General features: G+C 43.0%; 1 protein-coding gene across 4 annotated transcripts in view; it reads left to right on the plus strand.

Moving 5' to 3' along the window:
- KDM2A (lysine demethylase 2A) overlaps window positions 1-27,645 on the plus strand; it is a 703,602-nt gene that overhangs the window by 652 nt on the left and 675,305 nt on the right. The gene's annotated exons all lie outside the window — the stretch shown is intronic.

Below are 27,645 nucleotides of genomic sequence, written 5' to 3' on the forward strand. Positions count from 1 at the left end.
TTACGTGAATTGATGAAATATTGGCAGAGTTATAGGTCTTCTTTCTTCGAGTTCTATTGGGTTTCTGTGCAATGGAGGTGGGGAGCTGGCTTGCCATACTCCCCTGCTTCCTCAATATTTCCCACTCTGCCCACTCCTGTTATGTACAGTATATGCATAAATATTTTCATGTCGCTCATACCTTCTGGAAGTGAGAGTGAATACTTTTTTTGCATATTCATGAGAGGGATGGGCAGAGCGGGAAATACTGAAGAGCCAGCTCCCCGCCTCCATTGCACAGAGCTGCGCAATAGAACTAGAAGAAAAGACTCCTAACTGCCAATACTTCATCAATTCAGTGACCCCTCATTTTAATGCTGTTCACCTGCACTATAACCCGGTATCTTGGGTTTAGTGCATGTGAACAGCCTATCATTTTTGCTTTTAGTTAGATGGAACTTTTATATATTTTTTTCCCTTTCAATGTCAGCATCTAGCACTTATGGCCTTTTTACTTGTGCAAGTCATCATCTGACTCTGCCTTGCTTCCTTTATTCATTTTCTTAAGAAAACTATAGGAAACTATTTTGGTGTGTATAGTGAGGCAGGAGCTGTTACCACAAGGCCTAAGGACACCGCCTGTTTTTACCTTAAAGGGGTACGCCGGCGCTTAGACATTTTATCTCCTATTCAAGGGATAGGGGATAAGATGCCTGATCGTGGGAGTCCCGCTGCTGGGGACACCCGTGATCTTGCACGCAGCACCCCAATTAAAATCAGTCCCCGGACCATGTTCGCTCCGGGTCTGATTACCGGAGACCACGGGGCAGGCGGCATGTGACGTCACACGGGAGCGGAGGGATAGGTGATAAGATGTCTAAGCTCCGGAGTACCCCTTTAATTACCAAGCCCAATTTTTCAAATCTAGCATGTGTCTCTTTAAGTGGTAATAACTTTGACATGCTTTTACTTAGCAATGCGATTCTGAGACTGTTGTTTCGTGACATATTGTACTTTATATTAGTGGCAAATCTGTGTTGATTCATGCAGCATTTTTTGTGAAAAAACCCCCAAAGTATTGTTAAAATTGGAAAATTGCTGTTTTAATAAAAAAAATTAATTTCTTTTTATTGCATTCAATGTATAGTAAACATGGTTGTTTTTATTTTGTGGATCGGTATGATTATGGCGATACCCAATTTATATAGCTTTTTTTATGTTCTTGTTACTTTTCGCCCTTTTTTGTGTTGTCATGTTTTGACAGCCATAACTTTTTTTTTTTTTTTTTTGTCCAACTGCATTGTGTGAGAGCTTTTTTTTTTTTTTGCGCGACAAGCTGTACTTTTTTATTTGTACCATTTTTGATTTATGCTTCCTTTTGATAATTTTTGGACCAAAATTTGTGTTTGTCTTTTTAATTTTTACGGACGTAGCAATACTTATTATGTATAGGTTTGGGCATATTTTTGGGTGATAATATAAGGTTTTATTGGGAAAGGGGCATTTATTTATTTATTTTACTCTTTATTTTATTTAACCCCTTAGTGACGGAGCCTGGGGTGTGGAAATAAAAAAAAAAAACTACTTGTCCAAGGGACTAAAGCGGAACACAATCTACTTGTCCCTCAAGAAAATCCACTTGCCCTGGTAGATAAAATAATTTTGACCAAAATAGTACCCACTAGACCACCAGGGATGGATATAAGATCCTTTAGACACTGTTGTCAACTTTGACAGTGGTGATCTAATGGTTTAATAGCGGCCACCGTGATAACAGCATGCCAGGCTATTAGCGGCGGGAGAGCTGTAGCTCCTTTTACGCCTGAGCCAAGCCCAGAAAAGTCTAGATGTAACTTTTTGATCACCATAAAAAATTTCTAAAATGAAGTGACCAAAAATGAGCAATTCTGGACTATTCTTTTACATTTACACCGTTCACCATACGTTTAATTAACATTATATTTTAATAGCCTGGACATTTCCACATGTAGCGATACCACATGTTTATTTTTGTACATTATTTTTATTAAAAGAAAATTGGAAACTTTTTTATTAGGAAAGGGGCTTATTCACATATATACGCACTTTTTAAAATATTTTAAACACTATTTTTCAGTCTTCATAGGGACTTATGTGTTACTGGGGGGTGTTCTGCTTCTCCAGTTTGTGTGGTGCATTTTATTTACTCTGTGTCAGAAAATGCTGGAAGTTGCATTTAGTTGATAACTACAACTCTCAGCATGCCCTGATACAGCCTATGGTTGTGTGGGTGTTGCAGCATGTTGCACTGTATAGTAGTACAGGTAAGGTTATTGTGTAACATGCTGGGAGTTGTAGTTTTGGTCCATGTCAGCTGCAGAGCAATAGTCTGTGTCAGGGAATACTGGGAATTACAATTAGTAACTACAACACCCAGCATGCCCTGATGCAGCCTATTGCTCTGCAGCTGACCTGATCCAAAACTACAACTCCCAGCATGTAACACTTTATAGTTCTACAGTTTAGGTTACGGTGTAACATGCTGGGAGTTGTAGTTTTGGTTCGGGTGTGTTTGCGTGCATCCGTGCGGCTCTTGGTTGGCGGGTGAGTATGAAGGGGCAGGATTCTGGGGGTGCAATTTAGTGCGGGGGGCCAGAAGACACTAAAAATAAATTAAATTAGATGGTACAACTGGCGGCAGTGCCCCCTCCCCCCCACATCATACATTACATACACACGTGACAGATACATCATACGCATACACTCACACCATACATATGCACACATCATACATACACCTGCCACTGCCCACCCACATCATATATTACATACACACATCACATATACATCATACATACAACGCTGCCCACCCCACATCATACATCACACACACAGACATCACACACACATCACACCATACATATACAACCACCCTTCCTGTCGCCTGCATTCTCTGCCTCCTCACCTGAGCCGCCATGAGTGGACATCAGAGCTGTAGTCCCGGACAGTGTGACGTTAAATGGGTTTAAAAATCTCCCCTCACACCGGACGTCCTCTCCCCTCCCCCACTCTGTGTTTTCCCCGTGCAAACATGCAGCCTCCCCGTGGTGGATTAGGTCCTGTGAAGAAAGAGCAGGGGGAAGGGGAGGGATAGAGCTGTGTGCGGGGGAGGGGAGGAGCTGTGTGCCGAGCTGTGGACATCCTTTCTCTCCCCCTGTCTGCTTGTGTTGTGTAGCTGCGTCCTCCATCCTCCGGGAGGATTAGATAAGGGGGCGGGGCTCAATTATGTAATGCGAACGTGTGACCTCGGGCTCTGCGGTCAGCTGGGGGCCGCCGCCCCCTCCATACACTCTGAACACCAGTGTGAGGTGCAGACTGCATCGGCTCCTGCGCCTCACACCGGCAGTAAAGAAAAATAAGGGGGAAGTCGGTCCGGCACTGCTAGCCCGATACAGGGCTAAATCTATAAACAATTCACCTGCCCGGCGCCCAAAACTACTTGTCCCGGGCGTCGGGCGATAGAATTTCCACATCCCTGCGGAGCCCATTATAACCCTAAGGACGGGAGCATTTTTTGCAATTCTGACCACTGTCACTTTAAGCATTAATAACTCTCGGATGCTCTTACTTTTCATTCTGATTCCGAGACTGTGTTTTTTTTCATGACATATTCCACTTTATGTTAGTGGTAAATTTTCGTCAAAATTTGATGGCAAAAATTTTTTGGGAGCATTTTTCTAACTTTTAAACTCTCTGCTTGTAAGGAAAATAGACATCCCAAATAAATTATATATTGATTCACAAATACAATATGTCTACTTTATGTTTGCATCATAAAGTTGACATGTTTTTACTTTTAGAAGACATCAGAGGGCTTCAAAGGTCAGCAGCAATTTTCAAATTTTTCACAAAATTTTCTAAATCAGAATTTTTCAGGGACAAGTTCAGTTTTGAAGTGGATTTGAAGGGCCTCCATATTAGAAATACTGTATATACGCGAGTATATAAGCCGAGGCCCCTAATTTCACCCCAAAAACCCAGGGGGAGAAAAAAAAAATAAAAAAATAAAATAAAATAAAATAAAAAAAAAATAAAAAAAAAAAATAAAAAAAAATAAAAAAAAAATAAGTTATTGACTCGACTATAAGCCTAGGGTGGGAAATGCATCATCCATACCCCCGTCATCATCCCCCCCCCCTTCATCATCACCTCCTGTCAATCCCTTCATCAATGGTCTTCAATCTGCCATCGGCTGTCCGGGCATGCCGGGAGTTGTAGTTTTGAAACCTCTGGAGGTCCACAGGTTGAAGACCACTCCGGCCTTCATCATCATCCATACCCCCGTCATCATCCACCCCCCCCTTCATCATCACCGCCTGTCAATCCCTTCATCAGTGGTCTTCAATCTGCCATCGGCTGTCCAGCATGCTGGGAGTTGTAGTTTTGAAACCTCTGGATGTCCGCAGGTTGAAGACCACTGCGGCCTTCGTCATCATCCAGACACCCCCTTTAGTTTTCTACTCACCTCCCCTTGGTGGGAAGGAAGGGTGAGCTTGTCCGGGCCATCTATGCTGCAGGGACCGTCCGGTGCGGAGGGTTAGTCGTTCCGGGCTGTCCACTTTCACCAGGGGAGGGACCCTCTTCTCCGTGCTCTGGGCACATCCCCGGACTTGTGACGTTGCCTTGACGACGACGCACAGGGACGTTCATGCACGTCGTCGTCGTCAAGGCAGCGTCACTAGTCCAAAGCCAGGCGGGGAGAAGAGGGACCCCCGGGTGAAAATGGACAGCCCGGAACGACTAACCCTCCCCACCGGACGGTCCCTGCAGCATAGATGGCCCGGACAAGCTCACCCTTCCTTCCCACCAAGGGGAGGTGAGTAGAAAACTAAAGGGGGTGTCTGGATGATGACGAAGGCCGCAGTGGTCTTCAACCTGCGGACCTTCAGAGGTTTCAAAACTACAACTCCCAGCATGTCCGGACAGCCGATGGCTGTCCGGCCATGCTGGAAGTTGTAGTTTTGCAACATCTGGAGGTCCGCAGGTTGAAGACCACTGAGAAGGGATTGACAGGCGGAGAGTTCACTCGAGTATAAGCCGTGGGGGGCGTTTTCAGCCCGAAAAATCGTGCTGAAAAACTCAGCTTATACTCGAGTATATACAGTACCCCATAAATGAACCTATTATATAAACTGCACCCCTCAAAGTATTCAAAATGACATTCAAAAAGTTTAACCCTTTTGGTGTTTCACAGGAATAGCAGCAAAGTGAAGGCGAAAATTCAAAATCTTCATTTTTTATACTCGCATATTCTTGTAGACCCAGTTTTTGAGTTTTTACAAGGGGTAATTGGAGAAAAAGCCCCCCAAAATTTGTAACCTAATTTCTCTCGAGTAAGGAAATACCTCATGTGTATGCCACGGGGCTCTTGGTCGTTGGGCGAGTATGAAGGGTTCGGGATTCTGGGGGTGCAATTTACTGCGAGTGGCCAGAAACCACAAAAAAAAAAAAAAAATGATATAGCACAACTGGCATCAGCTCTTGTCAGTCCGCCCCTGTACAAAACATACATGAATACACATATCATACATACACAGGGCACTGCCCCCTATATTATACATTACATACAGACACATCATACATACATACATACACCGGCCACTGCCCCCTATATTATACATTACATACATCATACATTCAGACACATCATACCTACATACACCCGCCACTGCCCCCCCCCACATCATACATTACATACACACATACACATCATATACACATCACACACAGACAGACATCATGCACACATCACACATACGCTCAAACCATACATATACACCATACATATGCACACATCATACATACACCCGCCGCTGCCCCATCATACATTACATACACAGACATCATACACACAACATATATACACAGACATCATACACACATATATACACAGACATCATACACATACACATATATACACAAACATCATATATATACACAGACATCATACACACATCACACACATATATACACAGACATCATACACATACACACATAGACATCATACATCATATATACACAGACATCATACACATATATACATAGACATCATACACATACACACATATATACACAGAGATCATACACATACATCATACACACATCACACACATTACATACATATACAACCACCCTTCCCGCCACCTGCATGCTCGGCCTCCTCACCTGAGCTTCACCCCCCCGCTCTACATTACACAAGAAGCAGGGGGAGAGCGAGGACGAACACAGCTCCGTATACAGCTCCATCCCCCTCCCCCTGCTCTGTCTCCACAGGACCTAATCTACCACGGAGAGGCTGCAAGTTTGCACGGGGAAAATACAGAGCAGGGGGGAGGGGAGAGAGGATGTCCGTGCACAGCTCCTCACCTCCCTAATGACTGCTCTGTGTGAAGGAGGACAGACTGCACTGCACGGGGAGGATTTCTGTGTATGAAGGAGGACAGAGTGGGGCACGGGGTGAGTTCTCTGAGCAGCGGCCCCCGGCTACTGAAATCAGCTGGGGGCCACCCCCCCCCCCTCCATACACCCTGAGCACCGGTGTGAGGTGCAAACTTGCATCCGCTCCTGCACTTCACACCGGCATTAAAGAAAAATAAAGGGGAAGTCGGTCTGTCCCTGCTAGCCCGATACAGGGCTAAATCTATGAACAATTCACCTGCCCAGCGCCGAAAACTACTTGTCCCGGGCGTCGGGCGATAGGATTCCCACATCCCTGGAGAGTGAATTTTTCTGAAATGGTTTTTGAGGGGCATGTCTCATTTAGGAAGCCCCTATGGTGCCAGAACAGCAAAAAACAAACAAACACATGGCATACTATTTTGGAAACTACACCTATCAAGGAACGAAGCAAGGGGTCCAGTGAGCCTTAACCCCTTAAGGACCCATCCCATTTTCACCTTAACCCCTTAAGGACACAGACCATTTTCACCTCTAGGACGCAGCCCTTTTTTGCACATCTGACCACTGTCACTTTAAACATTAATAACTCTGGAATGCTTTTACTTATCAATCTGATTCTGAGATTGTTTTTTCGTGACATATTCTACTTTAACATAGTGGTAAATTTTTGTGGTAACTTGCATCCTTTCTTGGTGAAAAATCCCAAAATTTGATGAAAAAATTGAAAATTTTGCATTTTTTTAACTTTGAAGCTCTCTGTTTGTAAGGAAAATGGATATTCCAAATATTTTTTTTTTTGGGATTCACATATACAATATGTCTACTTTATATTTTCATCATAAAATTGACAAGTGTTTACTTTTGGAAGACACCAGAGGGCTTCAAAGTTCAGCAGCAATTTTACATGGACCAGTTCAGGTTTGAAGTGGATTTGAAGGGTCTTCATATTAGAAATACCCCATAAATGACCCCCATTACAAAAACTGCACTCCCCAAAGTATTCAAAATGACATTCAGTAAGTGTTTTAACCCTTTAGGTGTTTCACAGGAAAAGCAGCAAAGTGAAGGAGAAAATTCAAAATCTTCATTTTTTACACTTGCATGTTCTTGTAGACCCAATTTTTTAATTTTTACAAGGGGTAAAAGGATAAAATGTATACTTGAATTTGTAGCCCAATTTCTCTCGAGTAAGCACATACCTCATATGTCTATGTAAATTGTACGGCGGGCGCAGTAGAGGGCTCAGAAGCGAAGGAGCGACAAGGGGATTTTGGAGAGTACGTTTTTCTGAAATGTTTTTTTGGGGGCATGTTGCATTTAGGAAGCCCCTATGGTGCCAAAACAGCAAAAAAAAAAAACATGGCATACCATTTTGGAAACTAGACCCCTTGAGGAACGTAACAAGGAATTAAGTGAGCCTTAATACCCCACAGGTGTTTCATGACTTTTGCATATGTAAAAAAAAAAAAATAATGTTTCACTAAAATGTGTGTTTCCCCCCCAAATTTCACATTTTTGCAAGGGTTAATAGCAGAAAATACCCCCCAAAATTTGTAACCCCATCTCTTCTGAGTATGGAGGTACCCCATAAGTTGACCTGAAGTGCATTACGGGCGAACTACAATGCTCAGAAGAGAAGGAGTCATATTTAGCTTTTTGAGAGCAAATTTTGCTCGGGAGGCATGTCGCATTTAGGAAGCCCCTATGGTGCCAGGACAGCAAAAAAAAAAAAAAAAATGACATGGCATACCATTTTGGAAACTAGACTCCTTGAGGAACGTAACAAGGGATGAAGTGAACCTTAATACCCCACAGGTGTTTCACGACTTTTGCTTATGTAAAAAAAAAAAAATTTTTTGTACCAAAAATGCTTGGTTTAGCAAAAATTTTACATTTTCACAGACCCCTGTTTCAAAGATCTGTCAGACACCTGTGGGGTGTAAATGCTCACTGTACCCCTTGTTACATTCCGTGAGGGGTGTAGTTTCCAAAATGGGGTCACATGTGGGTATTTATTGTTTTGCACTTATGTCAGAACCGCTGTAAAATCAGCCACCCCTGTGCAAATCACCAATTTAGACCTCAAATTTACATGGTGCACTCTCCCTTCTGAGCCTTGTTGTGCGTCCCCAGAACACTTTGCGCCCACATATGGGGTATCTCCGTCCTCAGGAGAAATTGCGTTACAAATTTTGGAGGCTTTTTTTTCTTTTACCGCTTGTGAAATTTTAAAGTATGGGGCAACACCAGTATGTTAGTGTACAAAAATGTTTTTTTTTTACACTAACATGCTGGTGTAGACCCCAACTTTACCTTTTCATAAGGGGTAAAAGGAGAAAAAGTCCCCCAAAATTTGTTAGGCAATTTCTCCCGAGTACGGCGATACCCCATATATGGCCCTAAACTGTTGCCTTGAAATACGACAGGGCTCCAAAGTGAGAGCGCCATGCGCATTTGAGGCCTAAATTAGGGATTTACATAGGGGTATTCTACACCAGTGATTCTCAAACTGGGTGCCTCCAGCTGTTGCTAAACTCCCAGCATGCTTGGACAGTCAATGGCTGTCCGGAAATGCTGGGAGTTTTTGTTTTGCAACAGCTGGAGGCTCCGTTTTGGAAACACTGCTGTAGGATACGTTTTTCATTTTTATTGGGGGGGAAGGGGTGGTGGGGGGGGGGGGGCAGTGTACGTGTGTATATGTAGTGTTTTACTCTTTATTTTATGTTAGTGTTGTGTTTTTAGGTTACATTCACACTGACGGCGGATCACACTGAGTCTCCCGCTAGGAGTTTGAGCTGCGGCTGCTGCAGCTCAAACTTGAAGCAGGGAACTCGCTGTAATCTGCCGCCAGTGTGAATGTAACCTGTACATTCACATGGGAGGGGGGGGGGGGGGCAAAACTACAACTCCCAGCATGCACTGACAGAACGTGCATGCTGGGAGTTGTAGTTTTGCAACAGCTGGAGGCACACTGGTTGGAAAATACTGAGTTAGGTAATAGAACCTATTACCTAACTCTGTATTTCCCAACCAGTGTGCCTCCAGCTGTTGCAGAACTACAACTCTTAGCATGTACTGATTGCCAAAGGGAATGCTGGGAGATGTAGTTATGCAACAGCTGGAGGCACGCAAGTACAACTCCCAGCATGCCGAGACAGCCATTTGCTGTTCCTGAATGCTGGGAGTTGTAGTTTTGCAAGATTTAGAGGGGTTCAGGCTGGAGATCACTGACAGTGGTCTCTAAACTGTGGCCCTCCAGATGTTGCAAAACTACAAATCTCAGCATGCTAAGACAGCAAACTGCTGTCTGGGCATGCTGGGAGTTGTAGTTTTGTAATATCTGGAGGGCTACAGTTTAGAGACCACTGTCAGTGATCTCCAGCCTGAACCCCTCTAAATCTTGCAAAACTACAACTCCCAGCATGCCAACACAGCAAACAGCTGTCAAGGCATGGTGGGAGTTGTAGTTTTGCAACATCTGGAGGGCGACAGTTTAGAGACCACTCTCTAAACTGTCGCCCTGCAGATGTTGCTAGGCAACAGACTCTGCACACACGGCGTCATACTCGCCTCCACCGCCGCCGTGATCACAGCCGCCGCCGGGTAAGTGACCGCCGCTGCCGCCGCCGCCGCTACTACACGGTTCCCCCCGCTGTGCCCGGACACCGATGGGTGGGCATAGCGGAGGGGAACCGAACTTTAACCCCCCCCCCCCCGCCCCCAATCTGCTATTGCTCGGTCGACCGATCAATAGCAGGGATAGGAGGGGTGGCAACCCTGCCACCTCACTCCTATCTCTTCAAGGGGGATCGAGGGTGTCTTGGACACCCTCGATCCCCCTTATTTTATCGCGGAGCCGCCGTTGATGGGCAGGGGGAGAGCGCTCCCCCTGCAAACACCATAGATGCCGTGATCAGAACTGATCACGGCATCTATGGGGTTAATGCTGCCGGGACCGGCGCGATCGCGGCCCCGGCAGCTGCGGTGGGACTCAGGCTGTGATTGACAGCTGAGTCCCACCCGCGATCTCCTGCTCTGCCCGCGTGTAATTCGCCTGGACGTATGCATACATCCAATAGCGGGAAGGGGTTAAAGGAGTACTCCGGTGCACACTTTTTTCATGTTATCCTGTCCGGGCTGCAAAGTAAAAGAAAACGCACTTTATCTTACCTGCCAACGATCCCCCGGAGCTCCAGTAGTGTTCGGTCCCCGGGCTGTATTCTTCTTACTTCCGGTTAGCCTGGCACGTCACACGGAGCTTCAGCGGAGCAGCGATGTCCCGCCTCGGCCAGTGATAGGCTGAAGCTCCGTGTGATGTGCCGGGCTAACCGGAAGTAAGAAGAATACAGCTCGGGGACCGAACACCTGTACCGGAGCTCCGGGGGCTCGTTGGCAGGTAAGATAAAGTGCGTTTTCTTTTATTTTGCAGCCCGGACAGGATAACATGAAAAAAGTGTGCACCGGAGTACTACTTTTAAGGACCTGGCCATTTTTTGCACATCTGACCACTGTCAATTTAAGCATTAATAACTCTGGGATGCTTTTACTTTTCATTCTGATTACGAGATTTTTTTTTCGTGACATATTCTACTTCACGTTAGTGGTAAATTTTTGTCGATACTTGCATCATTTCTTGGTTAAAAATTTGATGAAAAAATGGAAAATTTTGCATTTTTTTTAACTTTGAAGCTCTCTGCTTGTAAGGAAAACAGACATTCCAAATAAATTATATATTGATTCACAAATTCAATATGTCTTCTTTATATTTTCATCATTAAGTTGACATGTTTTTACTTTTTGAAGACATCAGAGGGCTTCAAAGTTCAGCAGCAATTTTTCACAAAATTTTCACCACGTTTATAATCAGTCCCCCGGAGCAGTTTCGCTCCGGGTCTGATTACCGGCGACCACGGGGCAGGCGGCATGTGATGTCACGCCTCCGCCCCCATGTGATGTCACGCACCGCCCCTCAATGCAAGCCTATGGGAGGGAGCGTGACAGCTGTGTGTTTCACAGGAATAGCAGCAAAGTGAAGGAGAAAATTCTAAAACTTCATTTCTTACACTCGCATGTTCTTGTAGACCCAGTTTTTGAATTTTTACAAGGAGTAATAGGAGAAAAAGTCCCCCAAAATTTGTAACCCAATTTCTCTCGAGTAAGGAAGTACCTCATATGTGTATGTGAAGTGTTCGGCGGGCGCAGTAGAGGGCTCAGAAGGGAAGGAGTAACAATGGGATTTTGGTGAGTGAATTTTTCTGAAATGGTTTTTGGGGGGCATGTCGCATTTAGGAAACCCCTATGGTGCTAGAACAGCAGAAAACACCCACATGGCATACCATTTTGGAAACTACACCCCTAAAGGGACGTAACAAGTAGTCCAGTGAGCCTTAACACCCCACAGCTGTTTTATGACTTTTCGTTAGTCGGATGTGTAAATGAAAAGAAAAAAATGTTTTCACTAAAGTGCATTTTTTCCCCCCAAATTTACAATTTTTACAATGGTAGAAAATGCCCCCCTAATTTTGAACCCCATCTCTTCTCAGTATGGATTCTAGAGAGAGAGAGGAAGGCGCCTCATGTGCGGGATCAGCAGATCTTGTTAGTGGGGGTGGGGGACGGTAATTCCCAAGCCGCTTACCAAAGTTGGTTGTGCGCCCACACACAAGGTAAAATGCAGAAGAAATATAAGAGAAGGTCCACTGCAGCCCTCCTGGGTAGAAGTTAAATCAAAACCGAATGACCATGAATTCATAAAATTGAATTATACATCGCTGCACTATCTAAATGGGCAATGACAGTACAAATAAAGTAGAATGAAAGGGTTTTTTTATTTCCCAAGCTGATATTTAAAAAAACGCTTCATCCAGAAGGGCTATCCTAGATCGCTCTTAACCAAGGCATATATGAAGGTGAAGGACAAAATAGCTGATTTGGTTACAGGGGTGTGGAAATTTTATAAAAAACTACTTGTCCACGGGACTAAAGTGGAGCAAAATCTACTTGTCCCTCATGACGATCCACTTGTCCACGCCAATTTTTGCTTTTACGCTCTCGTTTTTTCCTCCTCGCCCTATAATAGCCATAACTACCTACTATAATGACACCTTTTAATTTTTCAATAACATATTCTCCGAACCAAAAATAAATATATATATTAAGGGAAGTGAAATTGAAATAGTAAAAGATAATTTAGCAGATTTGGTGATTTTTCTTTTCTGCGCCATTTACCTTGTGGTCAGATAACATGTTAGTTTTATACTTTAGGCGGATTTGTATAGTTTACGTCATGTTTTACTAATTCTGGACTTTTTCAAATTTTTTTAATTGCCATTTTTTAACCCCTGTAGCTTTTTTTTTTTTCACATACCAGGCTGTATGAGGGCTCATTTTTTGTGCCATAATCTGTTTTTTGTATCGGTGCCATTTTGGTATTGATCTGACTTTTTTTAATCGCTTTTTAACTTTTTTTTCTGGGATATTATAAAAATTGCAAATCTGTGTTTTGGTATTTTTTTCACATTTACCGTACGGGATACATAATGTTATATTTTCATAGGTTGTACAATTACGCAATACCAAATATGTTTATTTTTATTATGTTTACATGTTACATGAAGGCAGAGGACGCAGGTCTGCACGGGGAGAAATAAGCCACGCCCCCTCATCTCCCCCCGCACGTCTGCAGAGCAGGGGAGAGAAGACACATACACAGCTTCTCATCTCCCCTGCTCTGCTTCCGAGGACACAGGCTGCAGAGTATGGTGCGGGCAGGAGTCGGGATCCCGCTCCATACAAACTGCAGATCGCCACCGCACTTGCCAGGTCCGGCCCTGCTTGCCCGAAGCCGTGCTAAGGGCCGGACAAATTCACCTGCCCGGCGCCCAAAACTGCTAGTCCCGGGCGTCGGGCGATAGAAATTCCACATCCCTGGGTTATATCTATTCCTAAAAAACCTAGCTCCAATCAGCCTCATAACCCCTTTAGATATAATTTTGTTACAAATTTCAATATTGAGGCATCTAATATTACAAAAATACTAACTTAGAATTGGCCCATTATTCAAAATGATAAAAATTTTAAATCAAATAATTCCTTCAGTTCCTAATGTCACTTACAGACGCTCTAAAAATCTTAGCAAATTGTTAGCCCCCAGTAGATTTTCCGAACAGCCGACTCCACAGAATATTCGTACCCTTAAACCATACTGTTTCCCCTGTAAAAAAAAAAAAGTCGCTGCCTTTGCTGCGAATGGATCATTCAAACTGACACTTTTTCTTCTTATTTCACACAACAAACATTTAAAATAAAAGATTTATTAAATTGTGACGCCACTTTTGCTATCTATCTATTAACCTGCGGTTGCGACCGCCAATATGTCGGCCGCACCACACAAACTATACGCTCCAGGATGAACAAACACAGATGGAACATAAAACATGGTTTTTTGTTGCACAGTTTGTCCTGACACTTCACTCTTCACCACCAAAAAAACACTGAAACATTGAAATTAATTATTTTAGAAACTATCCCCACTCATTTACCTAACAGAATACAAAGATTAAATAATCGTGAATCCTTCTGGATTCACAAACTACATACTTTGCACCCTCAAGGTTTTAATGAATGTATCGATACAGTTAAAAAATCCGATAAATTAGGGTCTATAATATTACAATTCTCCTAATAGATTAATTCCCAAAATATTATATCTATACCCGTTTTTTTTTTTTTTTTCGTTGTTCCTTCTGTGCTGTTTATCCTGGAGCGTCTTATTCAGGTTATTGTCTCCTTTTCTCTTACTTTATTGAAATTGGTTTATAGGTATTTTATTTTTACTGTTTATTTTTTATTATTATTCATGCTCTATTATTTAGGTTTTCCTCTTTCCTTTCTTTTTTTCTCCTTTTTCTTTTTTCTTTGTATACAGAAACCTCTGTATGTTTATTATAATTTGCTGTTTGCAAAGTTGGATTTTATAAATATGTTGTCATCCTTCTACGAGTATTCACACCTTGCGTCTTGGCCGGGTGCTGTATTCAATACCGCACTAGTTATTCTAGTTCATTTCCCCTCCTTCTTTTCTAAGTAGTGTTCACATGTCGCCCTCGGGTCATTTGCGATATGTAATACCGCACCTTTCATTCTACTTTATTTGTACTGTCATTGCCCATTTAGATAGATAGTGCAGCGATATATAATTAAATTTTTGCTTTCTGAACTAATACATATGGTATCTTATAGGTCCATATATATTTTTTTTATACTATATATTTTGAAACAATATTCAACTTGCGTTGTTGAATGCCGCACCGGTGACCAAGCGGTGTGATTGCTCACATCGCATGTGGAGTATATTCACACCACATGCGATAATTATATGTTTAATGCGATTTCATTGTACTTCTATATTATTGTTTTATTCTTGTAATTGTTGTTTGTCTATTTATATATTTTTCTATATATTGTCACATTTATATGTGGACATGTAATTTTATGCAACAACTTTTTTTAAAAAAAAGTACTCTAATGGTTAATTCCTGGAGGTATATATATATGTTACCAGCCTTCTCTTGTCATGCCTGATGAAGCTGCGCATGCGCAGCGAAACGCGTTGCATTTAATAAATCCATTGATTTTACTTGGCTTCCTGATGGTTCCTCTCTGCGCCGGACGAACTCCTGAATTCATGGTCATTCGGTTTTGATTTTTCTCAGTATGGAAATACCCCATGTTAGGACGTAAAATGCTCGGGGGGGGGGGGGGGGGGGGCGAACTAAAATGCTCAGAAGAGAAGGAATCACATTTGGCTTTTGGAAAGCAAATTTTGCTGAAATGGCTTTTGGGGGGCATGTCGCATTTAGGAAGCCCCTGTGGTGCCAGACCAGCAAAAAAAAAAAAAAAAAAAAAACACATGGCATACTATTTTGGAAACTACACCCCTCAAGGCATGTAACAATGGGTACAGTGAGCCTTAACACCCCACAGGTGTTTGACTTTTTGTTAAAGTTGGATGGGTAAATGAAAAAAAAATTTTTTCACTAAAATGCAGTTGTTCCCCCAAATTTTACATTTTTACAAGGGATAATAGGAGAAAATGACCCCCAAAATTTCTAACCCCATTTCTTCTGAGTATGGAAATACCCCATGTGTGGACGTCAAGTGCTCTGCTGGTGCATCACAATGCTCAGAAGAGAAGGAGCGCCATTGAGCGTTTGGAAAGAGAATTTGTTTGGAATGGAAGTCGGGCCATGTGCGTTTACAAAGCCCCCCGTGGTGCCAGAACAGTGGACCCCCCACATGTGACACAATTTTGGAAACTACACCCCTCACAGAATTTAATAAGGGGTGAGTCTTTACACCCCACTGGCATTTGACAGATCTTTGGAACAGTGGGCTGTGCAAATAAAAAATTACATTTTTAATTTTCACGGACCACTGTTCCAAAAATCTGTCAGACACCTGTGAGTGGTAAATGCTCACTGCACCCCTTATTACATTATGTGGGGGGTGTAGTTTCCATAATGGGGTCACATGTGGGGGGGGGGGTCCCTTGTTCTGGCACTATAGGGGCTTTGTAAACACACGTGGCCTTCAATTCCGGACAAATTTTCTCTTCAAAATCCCAATGGCGCTCCTTCTCTTCTGAGCATTGTAGTGCACCCGCAGAGCACTTTACATCCACATATGGGGTATTTTCTAACTTAGAAGAAATGGGATTACAAATTTTGGGCGGCTTAGTTCCTATTTTCCCTTGTGAAAATAAAAAATTTAGGGTAACACCAGCATTTTTGTGAAAAAAATTTTTTTTTTCATTTTCCCATGCAACTTTAATGAAAATTCTTCAAACACCTGTGGGGTGTTGAGGCTCACTATACCCCTTGTTACATTCCGTGAGGGGTGTAGTTTCCAAAACAGGTAACATGTGGACATTTTTTTTTTTGCGTTTGTCAGAACCGCTGTAAAATCAGCCACCCCTGTGCAAATCACCAATTTTGGCATCAAATGTACATGGTGCACTCTTACTCCAGAGCCTTGTTGTGCGCCTGCAGAGCATTCTACGCCCACATATGGGGTATTTCTGTACTCGGGAGAAATTGTGTTACAAATTTTGGGGGTCTTTTTTTCCTTTTTCCTATTGTGGAAATAAAAACAACACCAGCAGGCAACACCAGCATATTAGTGTAAATATTTTTATTTTTTTACACTAACAGGCTGGTGTAGCCCCTAACTTTTCCCTTTCATAAGGGGTAAAAGGAGAAAAAGCCCCCCCCCCAAAATTTGTTGTGCAATTTCTCCCGAGTATGGAAATACCCCATATGTGGCCCTAAACTGTTTCCTTTAAATACGACAGGGCTCAGAAGTTAGAGAGCGCCATGCATTTATGAGGACTAAATTTGGGATTGCATAGGGGTGGACATGGGGGTATTCTATGCCAGTGATTCCCAAACAGGGTGCCTCCAGCTGTTGCTAAACTTCCAGCATGCCTGGACAGTCAGTGGCTGTCTGAAAATGCTGGGAGTTGTTGTTTTGCAACAGCTGGAGGCTCCGTTTTGTAAACACTGCCATACAATATGTTTTCATTTGTATTGGGGGGGGGGGGGGCAGTGTAAGAGGGAGTTTATGTTTTACCCTTTTATTATGTGTTAGTGTAGTGTTTTTAGGGTACATTCGCACTGGCGGCAGTTTACGGTGAGTTTCCTGCTAGGAGTTTGCGCTGCAGTGGAAAATTTTCTGCAGCTCAAACTTGAAGCAGGAAACCCTCTGTAAACCTGCCTATGTGAATGTACCCTGTACATTCATATGGGGGGGGGCAATCCTCCAGCTGTTTCAAAACTGTCGGCCTATTGTGCGTGGGCAGAACGGGGAAACTGAAAGTTAACCCCCCCGCCCCGATCTGCTATTGGTCGTCACTTCTAGACGACCAATAGCAGGTATAGGAGGGGTGGCACCCCTGCCACCTCGCTCCTATCCCTCCAGGGGGATCATCGGCGTCTTGGACAACCCCAATCCTCCTTATTTTCCGGGTCACCGGCTCACCGTAGACCCGTATGACCCGGAATAGCCGCAAATCGCCGGTATGAATTCACCGGCGACTTGCGTCAATCACCGACATGGGGGGGTGATCTCAGGATCCCCCTGGGCATATCTCCGGTATCAGGACATCTGGTCTCCTGTTGGTCTCTGCTGACAGTCTGCTTTCTGGAGCTGGGCAGAGCTGTAGATGCGGTGGCCCGCCTTGGCCAGTGGTTTACAAACGGCACTCTCATTTCTCCCGGCTATAGCGATCTGCAGCTCATGGGAAAGCAGTGTCACCTGCAGCAGGCAGAGCGCCCTAAGGGCCTACGAGGGATCAAGAAAGGTGAGTTAAAGGGGTACTCCGGTGAAAACCTTTTTTCTATTAAATCAACTGGTGGCAGAAAGTTAAACATATTTGTAAATTACTTCTATTAAAAAATCTAAATCCTTCCTGTACTTATTAGCTGCTGAATACTACAGAGGAAATTATTTTCTTTTTGGAATGCTCTCTGATGACATCACGAGCACAGTTCTCTCTGCGGATGTTATAATAATAATAATGCTTTATTTATTGTTGTCCATAGTGGGATTTGAACCCAAGTCCCCAGCACTGCAAGGCAGCAGTGCAAACCACTGAGCCACCATGCTGCCCTTAGCATACATTTGCTATGCATGGTTGTTAAAATGGACAGAGATGTCAGCACTGTGCTCGTGATGTCATCAGTGTTCCAAAAAGAAAGTAGCATTCAGCAGCTAATAAGTACTGGAAGGATTAAGATTTTTTAATAGAAGTAATTTACAAATATGTTTAACTTTCTGCCACCAGTTGATTTAAAAGAAAAAAGGTTTTCACCGGAGTACCCCTTTAACCCCTTAAGGACCAGGTCATTTTACACCTTTTTTGCACATCTGACCACTGTCATTTTAAACATTAATAACTCTGGAATGCTTTTAGTAATCTGATTCCGAGATGGTTTTTTTCGTGACATATTCTACTTTAACATAGTGGTAAAATTTTGTGGTAACTTGCATCCTTTCTTGGTGAAAAATCCCAAAATTTGATGAAAAATTAGAAAATTTTGCATTTTTCTAACTTTGAAGCTCTCTGCTTGTAAGGAAAATGGATATTCAAAATAAATTTTTTTTTAATTCACATTTACAACATGTCTCCTTTTATGTTTGCATCATAAAATTGATGTGTTTTTACTTTTGGAAGACATCAGAGGGCTTCAAAGTTCAGCAGCAATTCTCCAATTTTTCACAAAATTTTCAAACTCACTATTTTTAAGGGACCAGTTCAGGTTTGAAGTGGATTTGAAGGGTCTTCATATTAGAAATACCCCGCAAATGACCCCTTTATAAAAACTGCACCCCCCAAAGTATTCAAAATGACATTTAGTAAGTGTTTTAACCCTTTAGGTGTTTCACAGGAATAGCAGCAAAGTGAAGGAGAAAATTCACAATCTTATTTTTTTACACTTGCATGTTCTTGTAAACCCAATTTTTGAATTTTTATAAGGGGTAAAAGGAGAAAATGTATACTTATATTTGTAGCCCAATTTCTCTCGAGTAAGGACATACCTCATATGTCTATGTAAATTGTTCGTCGGGCGCAGTAGAGGGCTCAGAAGCGAAGGAGTGACAAGGGGATTTTGGAGAGTACGTTTTTCTGAAATGGTTTTTGGGGGGCATGTTGCATTTAGGAAGCCCCTATGGTTCCAGAACAGCAAAAAAAAAACACATGGCATAACATTTTGGAAACTAAAATGTGTGTTTCCTCCCAAATTTCACATTTTTGCAAGGGTTAATAGCAGAAAATACCCCCCAAAATTTGTAACCCCATCTCTTCTGAGTATGGAGGTACCCGGCCTGAAGTGCACTACTGGCGAACTACAATGCTCAGAAGAGAAGGAGTGATATTTGGCTTTTTGAGAGCAAATTTTGCTCGAGGGGCATGTTGCATTTAGGAAGCCCCTATGGTGCCAGAACAGCAAAAAAAAAACACATGGCATACAATTTTGGAAACTAGACCCCTTGAGGAACATAACAAGTAATAAAGTGAGCCTTAATACCCCACAGGGGTTTCACGACTTCTGCATATGTAAAAAAATATATATTTTTTTCACTAAAATGTGTGTTTCCCCCAAAATTTCACATTTTTGCAAGGGTTAATAGCAGAAAATACCTCCCAAAATTTGTAACCCCCATCTCTTCTGAGTATGGAGGTACCCCATAAGTTGACCTGAAGTGCACTACGGGCGAACTACAATGCTCAGAAGAAGAGGAGCACCATTGAGCTTTTGGAAAGAGAATTCGTTTGGAATGGTAGTCAGGGGCATGTGCATTTACAAAGCCCCCCTTGGTGCCAGAACAGTGGACCCCCCACAGGTGACCCTATTTTGGAAACTACACCCCTCACAGAATTTAATAAGTGGTGCAGTGAGCATTTACATCCCACTGGGTTTGACAGATCTTTGGAACAGTGGGCTGTGCAAATGGAAAATAAAATTTTTCATTTTCACGGATCACTGTTCCAAAAATCTGTCAGACACCTGTGGGGCGTAAATGCTCACTGTAGGCCTTATTACATTACGTGAGGGGTGTAGTTTCCAAAATGTGTGTGTGTGTGTGTGTGTGTGTGGGGGGGGGGGTCCATTGTTCTGGTACCATGGGGGCTTTGTAAACACAAGTGGCCTTCAATTCCGTACAAATTTTCTCTTCAAAATCCCAATGGCGCTCCTTCTCTTCTGAGCATTGTAGTGCACCCATAGAGCACTTTACATCCACATATGGGGTATGTTCTTACTCAGAAGAAATGGGGTTACAAATTTTTTTGGGGGGGCTTTTCTTTTATTTTCCCTTGTGAAAATGAAAAATTTAGGGTGACACCAGCATTTTAGTGAGAAATTTTTTTTTTTTTTCATTTTCCAATCCAACTTTAATGAAAATTTGTCAAACACCTGTGGGGTGTTCAGGCTCACTATACCCCTTGTTACGTTCCATGAGGGGTGTCGTTTCCAAAATGGGGTCACATGTGGGTATTTATTTTTTTGGGTTTATGTCAGAACCGCTGTAAAATCAGCCACCCCTGTGCAAATAACTAATTTAGGCCTCAAATGTACATGGTGCGCTCTCACTCCTGAGCCTTGTTGTGCGGCCGCAGAACATTTTACGCCCACATATTGGGTATTTCCGTACTCGGGAGAAATTGCGTTACTAATTTTGGGGGTCTTTTTTTTTTCCTTTTACCTCTCGTGAAAATAAAAAGTAAAGGAGAACACCAGCATGTTAGTGTTAAAAATGTTTTTTTTTTTTTTTTACACTAACAGGCTGGTGTAGACCCTAACTTTTCTTTTTCATAAGGGGTAAAAGGAAAAAAAGCCCCCAAAATTAGTAGTGCAATTTCTCCCGAGTACGGAGATACCCCATATGCCCTAAACTGTTTCCTTGAAATACGACAGGGCTCCGAAGTGAGAGAGCGCCATGCGCATTTGAGGACTAAATTAAGGATTGCACAGGGGTGGACATAGGGGTATTCTATGCCAGTGATTCCCAAACAGGGTGCCTCCAGCTGTTGCTAAACTCCCAGCATGCCTGGACAGTCAGTGGCTGTCCGGAAATGCTGTGAGTTGTTGTTTTGCAACAGCTGGAGGCGCTGTTTTGGAAACACTGCCGTACAATACGTTTTTTATTTTTATTGGGGGGACAGTGTAAGGGGGTGTATATGTAGTGTTTTACCCTTTATTATGTGTTAGTATAGTGTTTTTAGGGTACGTTCACACTTGCGGAGGTTTACAGTGAACTTACCGCTAGGAGTTTGCGCTGCGGCGAAAAATTTGCTGCAGCTCATACTTGAAGTAGTAAACTTACTGTAAACCCGGGGGGGGGGGGGCAAACCTCCAGCTGTTTCAAAACTACAACTCCCAGCATGTACTGACAGACCGTGCATGCTGGGAGTTGTACTTTTTCAACAGCTGAGGGCACACTGGTTGGAAAACCATCAGTTAGGTTCTGTTACCTAACTCAGTATTTTCCAACCAGTGTGCCTCCAGCTGTTGCAAAACTTCAACTCCCAGCATGTACTGATCGCCGAAAGGCATGCTGGGAGATGTAGTTATGCAACAGCTGGAGGTACACAACTACAACTCCCAGCATGCAGAGACAGCTGTTTGCTTTTTAGGCATGCTGGGATTTGCAGTTTTGCAACATCTGGAGAGCTATAGTTTAGAGACCACTGCACAGTGGTCTCCAAACTGTGGACCTCCAGATGTTGCAATTCTAGAACTCCCAGCATGCCCAGACAGCAAACTGCTTTGTGGGCATGCTATCAGTTGTAGTTTTGCAAGATCTGGAGGTGCACGGTATAGAGATCACTGTGCAGTGGTCTCAAACTGTAGACCTCTGGCTGTTGCAAAACTGCAACTCCCAGCATGCCTAAACAGCTCTCTGGGCATGCTGGGAGTTGTAGTTTTGCAACATCTGGAGGGTTACAGTTTAGTGACCACTATATTGGTCTCAGACTGTAGCCCTCCAGATGTTGTTAAGTAACTCACCGGCTTCCATCGGATACGGGGAGCTGCGTCGCCGTCCTCTTCTTCCGCCGATCGTCGCCCGCTGCCGCCGCTGATCGTCGCCCGCTACCGTCGCTAATTGGCAAGTGGATCTTCGCCGCCGGTCCCTGTCGGTTTCCCCGTCCTGCCCCGCCTATTGTGGGTGGGCAGGACGGGGAAACCGAAAGTAAACACCTCCACCCCCGATCTGCTATTGGTGGTCGCGTCTAGACCACCAATAGCAGAGATAGGAGGGGTGGCACCTCTGCAACCTCACTCCTATTGCTTCAAGGGGATCGTGGGTGTCTAGGACATCCGCGATCCCCTTTATTTTCCGGGTCACTATAGACCGTATGACCCGAAATAGCCGCAATTCACTTGCGATTTGCGGCGATCTGATGACCCCCCTGGGCATTTGCGCGGGGTGCCTGCTAATAGATATCAGCAGCCACCCCGGCCCGGTCCCCGCCCGGCGCGCGGCGGCTACTGAAATTCCCACGGGCGTACAGGTACGCCCTTGGTCCTTAAGTACCAGGGAGCAAAGGCGGTTAAAGGAGATGGGTCATCAATTGTACCCATACTAATCTGTTGGTACAGGTGTGTAGTGCTTGTGACACTGATGACAACCATACTTACCTGTCTCCGTTCCGTGGTCCCGCTATCTTACTGCCATCTTGACTAGTTGGCCCAGAATGAGTAGAAATTTACATGCATAAATTATTAGTTATCCTGGAACTTTTCCCTTACACCCCTTAAGGACTCTGTTTTTTATTTTTTTTATTTTTGCACTTTCATTTTTTTCCTCTTCACCTTCTAAAAATCATAACGCTTTAAATTTGTAACCCAAATACCCATATGAGGGCTTGTTTTACGCATCACCAATTTTACTTTGTAATTAGATCAGTCATTTAACAACAAAATCTATGAGAAATAAAATAAAAAAATAAAATAAAAAATAATAATTTGGGGGATAAAATATAAATTGCCATCTTCTGTTTCTACACAGTGCACTTTTCGGTAAAATTGACACCTTATCTTTATTCTGTAGGTCCATACAGTTAACCCCTTAATGACCATGGACGTGTATACTTCCATGTGCCGTTAATCAGGTATGGCGTGGGCTTCCCCCCTCCCTCTCGCGCGATCTCCTGTACGGGATACTGGCAGTCCGCAGGAAGGGGGCATTCTGTGCGGGGGGCACAGAATGCCCCCTTCCTGCGGACTGCCAGTATCCCGTACAGGAGATCGCGTACAGTATGATGCGGTGGCCGACACGCCCCCTACATGTATCCCATGGAGATGCATGGAGGGGCGTGTCTGCCGCCACTTCATGCTGGGGAAGGCGTGGCGCTTCCTGCAAACTGCTGTGGTATTTTTTTACGTATACACCGTTGACCGTGTGGTTTAATTAACATTTATGCACACTGGGATACCACACATGTTTTTTTTTTTTTTTTATATATATTTTTTTTTTTATGGGAAAGGGGGGGGGGATGATTCAAACTTTTATTAGGGAAGGGGTTAATTCGCATTGTAAATTTTATATATATTATTTTTTAGTCCCCGTAGGGGACTACTACATGCGATCTTCTGATTGTATATACTTTTCAATGTTCTGACATAGCAAAGCTTTAATCATTATCTGTGTTCAAATCTGAGGAAACCGCAATCAACTGTGATCACGGCTTCTAAGGGATTAATGCCGAGCATCACCACGATCGGTGTTGTCCTCCATTAGACATGGGTCCTGGCGGCTGATAGCTGCTAGGACCACCCCCCTATGATGTAGGGTCAGCTCCTGAGCCTGTGTCATAGAAGGGAAGCAGGCGCAGGGCGTACGCCCTGTGTCCTTAAGGGTCCGTTCACATTGAGTAATTTTAAGAGGAATTTACTCGAGTAATTCCTCTTGAATTCTCCGCTCAGAAATAATTAACATCTGTTTTTGCCACTGACTTCAATGTATTTTACTCTGCACTTGGAGCAAAAGGAAGAGGTTGCCGGCTCCCAGACTGGGTAAAAAATGTAGCTTTATTGTATCACATCTTAAAATCCAGTGCACAGAAGATGAATAAAAACATGAGAGAAGAGCAAGACACAAATGCACTGACGCGTTTCGACTTAACTGTAAGTCTTAGTCATGGCGACTACAGGTCACAGCATGGCTTCCTTTTATATCATAATATCCTGTGTCGTCATAGGGTCAGGGTGTCCCACCCACTAGTGGGAGGTATACTAAGGTGCAAGGCTATATAAAAAATATAACATTGTAAAGTCAAATAGACAGAAAAGAACAAAAGAGAGATTTTTTTTAAATATAAGTATATATCAAAAAACCTCAATAGAAAAGATATTATACATACATAAGATATTAATAAATATAAGTTAAATCATGTCTGTAATTTAGACCAGACGGGAAGCGTGAATCCAAACACAGGATCCAAAACGCTTCCCGTCTGAATAGTGCCTTGCATCAGTCGCCACCCCTGTGTTGGGGGCGTACCCTTTCCAGACCCGTGACTGCAATTTTCGGGATAATGCCATTATGTTTCTCTACTATATGTCTCGTGATGCCTGGCATGGATCTATTAGTAAATTGTCCTGGTGATGGTATGTGTAAGTGTTCCTGTATCCTAATTTTAAGTTTTCTGCTAGTACAGCCGATGTATTGTAAAGTGCACTCCAAACAGGTAATACTGTTATTTGTAGTACATGATTTGAATGTTTTAGTGCTAATCATGTATTTACAGCAGCCGCATCTGTTGCGGCTGCACTGGTAACTACCTTTTGTGGAAAGCCAGGTGTCTTCCTGTGTATTGTATGTAGCTAAATCACTAGGTGACAATTGGCTATGTAAGGACCGTGCTTTGCGGGGAACAACTTTAACACTATTTTTATCCAAAATTTGCGGCATAAGGGAATCATGATGCAATATGGGTAAGTTTTTATAAATAATGTCACGAATGCCGTTAAATTGATTAGAAAAAGCAGTGGTAAAAACTAGTGAGCTGTCCATATCGCACTGTGTAGTGATCGGTCTATCATTCAAGTAGTATCCAGGTGGCTTGGAATTAACAATACCCTCCGCTCTTGCTATTGTGTGTGTGTTGTACCCCCTATCTCTAAGTCGTTGTTTAATCTCTATGCAGGTATTTCGATATGTGTGTTCTTTTGTAGAGGCACGTTTTGCCCTAACAAACTCGCCTATAGGGAGATTCTGTGTAACGTGATGGGGGTGGCAACTTGTAAAATGTAATAAACTGTTGCCCGAGCAAGGTTTGCGGTACAGTTTCGTATGTATACGACGTTCCTCTATGTCGCCCATAAGGGTGACATGAAGAAAATCAATGCTCACAGGATCCGTGTGTACAGTAAAAATCAAAGATAAATCTTTATCATTAAGGAAATTAGAAAACTGTTTGGCTTGTGAAGATGTTCCTCGCCACACTAGGAGGAGGTCGTCTATGTATCGCCCATACCACCCTATGAGATGGTAAAAGGGATTGGCTGGCGGAAACAAGACAACCTCCTCCCTGTAGGCCATATATAGATTAGCAAGTGAGGGAGAAAATTTGGAGCCCATTGGGCAACCTGTAATCTGTAAATAATACATAGCATTGAAGTAGAAAAAATTGTGCTGTAACAAGAAAAACATAACCTCCAAAATATATTCTTGTAAATTTATAATCATAGTTACTATATTTCTTAAGGTGATGAGACACAGCCATCACAGCCCCATCATGCGGAATGCATGTATATAGGGCTGTGATATCACAACTCATCCAACTATCCTGCTCAGTCCACTGCAAATCACCGGTCACCTGCAAAAGAGATTTGGCATCTTTCATGTAGCCAGTGGTTCTAGTGACCAATGGCTGTAACAAATCGTCCAACATGAACTTAATCTCTCTAATAATGAGTCGATCCCTGCAACAATGGGTCTCATGGGGGGGGGGGGGGGGGGATTTATCTTTGTGAAATTTGGGTAATGCGTGGAATACAGGACATATCACATGCTGAGGTATTAAGTATTCTTTCTGTCTTACTGTGATGATTGACTAAACTTCTGGAGGAGGGCGTAGTGTTATCTATTTGGTTCTCACGGTTTCTGTGGGATTCGCACTTAGCTTCCGGTAGGTGTTGTTATCTTGTAACATTTGCATGATAAATTTTTCATATAATGCTTTGTCCAGAACTGCGATAGACCCCCCCCCCCTTATCTGACTGGCGAATAATGAGAGCCTTATTGTCCGATAATTCTTTTATGGCTTTCCTTTGAGATACTGTAATATTGTGTTTAGGGTGAGTATTATTCTGTTGTTGTAGATAAAGAGTTTTCAGATCCTGCTCCACCCTTTGTTGGAATATATCCATACTTTCCGATCTGGAATTAATGGGGTAGAAATCCGGATTCTTTATCTTAAAAGTTTTGGCAGTGCTAGAAAACTTATCCAGGGTATCAGGTGTCTGCTGTAAATCCACAAGAATTTGTGTAGCAGCTTGCTCTTGAAAAGTGCTACATAGTGGCATTTGCCTTTTTCCTCTGATGTTCAAAACTGGTATATCGTTAGAATCAATGCCACTACTAAACTCTCTGCTAGAATCTAAGAGGAAATGTCTTTTAATAGTCAGAAGGCGAACAAATCTGTTGACATAAAGTATGGTACTGTACAGGTTGAAATCACTGGTGGAACAAAAGTGAGGCCTTTTTCAAGGACCTCTATCTGGGCTTTATTAAGGATCTGTGCAGATAAATTGACCACAGAATTATTCACTGTCGGTACTTCTGCTGGTATTTATTTTTCCTCATGTACACAGTCCTGATATTTTCTTCCCGAACTGTGTTTCCTTCCCGACCTGTGTTTCCTCCGTTTTCCTTTTGTATTTTGTGTTCTGTCCTTGTTCGCATGCTGCGTTTTACCGTTTTTGACGGTTGTTGGTTATTATGGTTGGATGCGGTTGATCTCACTTCGTACTCGCTGTCCGTCCCATAATCAGTGGCCTCGTTATCCGAGGAGCTGAAGCTAACATTTTTCGTCTGAGATGTGTTGTGTGACTGTTTTAGTATAGGTCTCGGTTTGTATGATTTTCTGTTTTGCCAATTATACACTGTATTGGTCGTGTAATCTCTCAAATCTCTGTTGAATTTTGTTTTCTTAATGCTGGTCACTGTTTCCTCCAACTTTAACAGATGTTCGTTCATTTTATTTTGCAATGCTTCAAAATTCGTAGATTGTTTATAGGGCTCAATGGATATGAGGACTTTATTAATGCTTTGTTCTAGATCCGCAAGTTTTAGCTCCTCCTTTTCGATGATAAGAGACATGAGTTCCAAGGAGCACCTCGTTGGAGCCTCATTCCACCTGGACGTAAAATCATCATCATATGTGGTAGTGCATTTTTTCCTTATACGAAGGCCTCTTGGAATCATGTGTTTTTCCAAATATTGGGATAAAGTCGTGGCATCCCACCAGGTTTTAAGCTGCTAAGATTTAAAATTTTCCAGATCCCACATCAGCCTTTTAAGGTCAAATACAGATGATGCGTCTGTGCCTCCTGACAACACATTGGCAATTCTGGCTTGATGGTTCGCAGTAGGGATCGACCGATTATCGGTATGGCCGATATTATCGGCCGATAATCACGATTTTGGGCATTATCGGTA

Source organism: Hyla sarda, chromosome 7 (assembly GCF_029499605.1).
Source record: "Hyla sarda isolate aHylSar1 chromosome 7, aHylSar1.hap1, whole genome shotgun sequence".
Lineage (NCBI taxonomy): Eukaryota > Metazoa > Chordata > Amphibia > Anura > Hylidae > Hyla > Hyla sarda.